Genomic DNA, 5,785 nt, shown 5'->3' with positions numbered 1-5,785 from the left:
TACTTTCTCAAACCCGGATTAGCGGTCCGGGTATGAGAAAGTGAGGGACTAGTTGATGGGGTGAGGACCCCGGCCCATGAAGAGGGGCCCACGAGAAAAGAGCCCAGGAGAGAAAAAGCCCAAGATAGAAGACAAGGGACAGTAAAAGAAGGAGCCCGATGAGGGCCTGGGCCGAGTCCAGGAGTCGGTCCGGGCCCAAGCAAGGAAGAAGACTTTGTAACACCCCGAAATTTTAAAAACTTTTGAAACTTATATAATAAAGGTAAGTTCTCATTAAATCCCAAAACGTAATATGACTAGTACAGGGTGCTATGCCACACCTGAGCTAGAGAACTCAGGTGCACAGGCTAACTAACTAATATCCTCAATAAGGTAAAAGCATAAGCATGGCACGCAGGCCGAAAGGGGAAACTATCTACTTCTACGCTCCACGGTTCTAGCGCACTCCAGTGTCTACTCTTCTGTGCCTGAAAGCCAAATATATCTGTTCAGCGAGAGATGCTGGTAACCCACTCCAACGCGTTGAAATACAATACATATAGATATATACATAGATTTATGAAAACCCATTTTGAAGCTTGAAGATATATCCTAAGAGACTCTAGCTTTCAAAACGGGGATTAGACTCGACAGATAGGGATAAGCACAACCAACAGTCATAATCAAGCATGCACAATTCACAAGCGTAGGGAACAGATTCGACAGATAGAGAAAAGCACAGCCAATAGTCATAAACAAGCATATACAGTTACTAGCATGTATCCTATGGTCACGCTTTCATAACAATCCAATCATCCCATCTGATCACATAGCACACTTTGTTGGCGCAACAGGACCAATCGCATGCCCATACATGAGGGTCAGCGCATATAGCTCTGACACGGCCTCGCAGCACCCTGCCCCGTATCGCAACACGGAGGGGTCGATCGCAACCGACCGATGAACCGCAGCTTATCATAGTTTGATCGCAACCAAACAGTGGACCGCAGCCCAAGAGTAGTCATCTGATCGTAGCCAGGAATATGAACCGCAGCTCATGTAAAACGTTTGATCGCAACCAAACGGTGGACCGCAGCCCGAGTGTGGAAATCTGACCGCAGCTAGCTTCTGAACCGCAGCTCAGGAATAACCAATTCGATCGCAACCGAATTGGGGTATCATGCACACATAACACATAGCAAACACATGCAGCCCACATTGACACATTGGGAAGGGGAAGAAATCGTATAATGAAACCTATGCGTGATCATTCACATACTAAGAATAATCCTAAGGGGTTCATACTTCTTACGCCTAGGTCAACGGGATACCAATTCCACTACCATGCGATATATAAGACTTATTCAACCTACGAATAGTACCCGAACATCAACTAGACACACTAGACGGAGTCCGTTGGGACACCACGGGGGTCAGGGGAACATCAAACGGGGAAGCCAAAATCCCAAAGTGGGGTAAAATCCAGCGGGTAGCCGGTGGGTGAGGGGTCACCCGCCGGCGTCGTGATTCCGGGCAGCGGGTGCCCGGCGGGCAGTCGCCTGCCCGCCGGCTGCCCGCTGCCGGTGACTTCAAAGCTGGCCGCGGGTAGGTGCCGGGTCCCCTCCCCCACCTACCCCCCACTGACTCTTTTATCACAAAAATGCCCCGGGAACTTTAGTGGAACCCGGAACCATGCTTAGACACTTTCAAACGCAATTGATAACAACACGTAGACAATTAACGGATCAAAAGCAAGAAACATACGGCACATATCCTATCATGCTTTTCTAAACATAATTAATACCCGAACATGCGAATTCCCACCCAATACATCAAGAATAACACCATACGAATTTCACGATATGGCCTAGTGCTCTAGACACATTCAATTTAACAAGAACACGATTCCTCTTTAAACACCAAGAACAATCAAGAATGGCACATAATTATCAAGAAACTAGGTTTCATCAAGAATCACACAATCATCAAGAATCCCTTTTTATCAACAAGATTATCAAGGTCGCCTATGGAATCATAACATCAATCGTCAAGAACAATATAACGAATCATCAATATAAAAGAATATGGGGGAAACCCTAAGAGGGGAATCATAGCTATGAAAATAGGTTTTGTTGAGACATGGGTTACCTTTTAGCCTTAATTAATTCCTTGGCTATGAAGGGTCTTTCTTGAAGCTTTCTTCTTTCTTGATTTCTCCTAGGGGAATTCTTGGAATTTCTTGTGTGGTGAGGGATTATTGTGGTGGGGGTTCTAGGTGCCTCCTATGTCCCCTATTTATATATCTAAGAGTCCTAATTAGGGTCCAAATATTATAAGCTTGCTAACTCTATTCATTTTAGGACTAGGGGTTGGGTTTAGAGAAGAGGGCCCACGGACTATGGTGGGCCTTTTCCAAATTAATTATTTTAATTTAATTCTTTCTTTGGATAATTGGTTAAATGATTAATTGGTTTTAGGGGTCGTAACACAGGGTGTTACACTCTCCCCCCCTTAACTGGAAGCTTCATTCCTGAAGCTTGGTTCTTGCGGAGGGACTCCCTCTTGGTTACCTGGTGTGAAGAGTTCGGGGTAGCGTTCCTTCATCGTGTCCTTGAGTTCCCATGTTGCTTCTTCGGTCCCATGGTTGGTCCAGAGGACTTTTACCATTTCTATGGCCCGACGACGGGTGATTCTTATCTTGGTGTCCAGGATTCTTACAGGTCTTTCTTCATAGGCTAGAGACTCGTCGAGGTCCACGACCTCAGGTTGTAGCACGTGGCTTGGGTCGTGCACGTATTTCTTTAGCTGGGATATGTGGAATACGTTGTGCACGTATTTCTTTAGCTGGGATATGGAATCCCACTTTCCTTGTGGTATTTCAAGAGGTTGAACGAGTCCCTTGGGTTTGCATCGTTCGGCCTTCACCCATTGGCAGTTCAGGCATTTGGCCACGAAATCTGCGACTTCCTTTTTCATGTTGGGCCACCAAAACGACCTCTTCACCTCTTGGTATAGCTTGTCACCCCCGAGGTGCACCGAGTATGGGGCGTTGTGTCCTTCCTCCAAGATTTGTTGTTTTAGGTGGGGGTGCGTCGTGGGCACGCACCACCTACCTTGGTAGCGGAGACTGCCATCTTCGTGTATTTTGAAGGGTCCTTCTTTCCCTTGGGTTAGGTCGAGGCGTATTTTATCTAGTTCCGGATCCTGCTGCTGTCCTATTTTGATTTCTTCGAAGAGTGTGGGTATGATTTGTGTGTTGAATAGGTGGATCTCGGGGTGGGTTTGATTTTGCTCTATTATTTCCAAGTTCAGCTTCTGGAAGTCTTTGTACAGCTGGTCGGGTAGGACCCAGGTGGTGTTGAGGGAGTGGTTAGCCTTCCTGCTTAGGGCGTCTGCCACAATGTTAGCTTTTCCCTCGTGGTACTGAATGTCTAGGTCGTAGTCTTTTATGAGTTCTAGCCACCTTCGTTGTCTCATGTTTAGGTCTTTCTGGGTGAAGATATGCTTTAGGCTCTGTGTAGATCTTGCATTGCACTCTGTATAGGTAGTGCCTCCAAATTTTCAGTGCGAATACGATAGCGGCTAGTTCGAGATCATGGGTGGGGTAATTTTCTTCGTGGGTTTTGAGTTGCCTGGAGGCGTATGCTATTACCTTGCCTTTTTGCATTAGCACGCACCTCAACCCCTTTTTGGATGCGTCACTGAAGACCTCGAATCCTTCCACCCCGAAGGGGATGGCTAGTACAGGTGCCGTGGTTAGTTTATCTTTCAATTCCTGAAAGGCCATGATGCAGTTGTCGTCCCATCGGAAGGGGGTCTCCTTTTTCATGAGTTTGATGAGAGGTTTAGCTATCTTAGTGAAGTCGGGTACAAACCTCCTGTAGTAACCAGCCAGACCTAGGAAGCTGCGGACCTCTGACAGCGAACTTGGTGTGGTCCATTCCTTAACGGCATGGACTTTGGCGGGGTCTACCTTAATTCCTTCTTTGGTTATCACGTGGCCATGATGTCTTTCTAGAATTTGCATTTGGAGAACTTAGCGTATAGTTGGTGTTCTCTTAGAGTTTGCAAGGTTATGCGGAGGTGCTTCTCGTGTTCTTCCTTGTTTCGGGAGTAGACTAGGATGTCGTCAATGAATACAATGACGAAGTCATCCAGGTGGGGTCGGAATACCCGGTTCATGAGGTCCATGAATATGGTCCCTAAAACCCACAAAATCCCCAAATCAAAAACCCCTCTTCTTCTTCTCCCTCACTTCCTCCCCTTCCCTCTCCCACTCACCTCACCGCCCCACCAAGGAAAAATCCGGCAACCACACAAGACCGCCACCCGTCGACCGCCGCCACCGGCCGAGCGCCGTCCGCCAGCCCCCTACCGCCGCGCCGCCACCCAGCCGGCCTCACGCCTCGCCCGGAGGCCTCCCAGCTGCAACCCGCTGCCGCCACTGCCCACCGCCACCACCACGCCTTCGCCACTCGCCACACCAACGCCGGAACCCACCTAGCCGCCACCTCCCTCGCAAAACGCCGCACCGCCGAAGACTTGCCGGAAAAACGTGACGGAGCTCCGCCGCCATCTCACCGGAAAATCACCAGAAAGTTCACCGGATAATTTCACCACCGAGAAAAGCTTCACAATGCCGAAAAAGCCCCTCGAAGCCCGCACCCCGGAATGGAGCAACGCCGATTACACTGTGATCGGAGGTAAAGCCCTTGAACCCGACCAATTCTCTGCGGAATTGGTTGATATGCTTAAACACCAAGGGCTTTTGGATACATATCTCAACATCAAGGGGGATACGTACCCCGAATTGGTGAAAGAATTCTATCAACATCTTGTAGCCACCAAACGGGGTGATAAGCTAGAAATCACCACCAAGGTCCGCGGCAAGGAAATTATACTCTCCGAAGGCCGTTTGGCCAAGCTTTTGAAATTGACCACCACGAGTGTGTCAAACTATGACCGAAAGGGGTGGATTGATACCCAAAACGCGGGGTACAAAGACTACCTTGGGTACCTACTCAGGAAAGAGGAAGGATTCACCTCAGCCACACGACCGAATAGAAAGTGGCTATCGGCGGAACAAAAGATATTGGTTATGATTGTAACCGATAGTCTCTTGCCCACGAACAATAAAAGCAAGGACATGGGGAGTTTAGAGTGCACCTTTGCCTACTTCTTGAAACACAAAATCAAGTTCAACCTGCTGGCCCTCATGCTAAAACACATGGAGTTTTGCAAAACAAGCAACCGACTTAGCCTACCCTACGGGATGATCCTAAGTTGGATCATGGAGAAAAAGGGGGTGGACCTAAGCCACACCGAGGTCAAAATCGCAAATGGCATGGTCTTTAATGCCCAGAACCTACGCCGCAATGATATCTACTGCACCGAGGGAGGACATTACCTCACCCTCGAAGAAATTTGCCTCAAACCCGAGGAAGAGCGAAGAGAGTTGGTCGACCAATTAGACATCTCCAACAAGAAGCTCAAACAGGCAATGCAAGATTGTGGAGTCCTGGAGGGAAATGAGGGTCAGGAAGAGGATGACGAACCCAACCCGTCGGTGCACCCACGATCAGGAGGGAACCCAAGGGAACAAAACGAGGGCTCAATCAATGAACGCATACTCGCACAGCTCAACCGGCAAAACCAAATCATGGAGGAAGGGTTCTCATCATTAATCCGTACGACACGCGCACTGTAACACCCCGTGTTACGGCCTTCAATCCTGGATTAATTATTTAATTAATCCCGTTAATAATAATTAAATATGATTTAATTCGGTTAGGTTTCCCTTAGGAGA

Source organism: Ipomoea nil, unplaced genomic scaffold, assembly GCF_001879475.1.
Source record: "Ipomoea nil cultivar Tokyo-kokei standard unplaced genomic scaffold, Asagao_1.1 scaffold1919, whole genome shotgun sequence".
Taxonomy (NCBI): Eukaryota; Viridiplantae; Streptophyta; class Magnoliopsida; order Solanales; family Convolvulaceae; genus Ipomoea; species Ipomoea nil.
Note: the sequence above shows the minus strand (reverse complement) of the source record.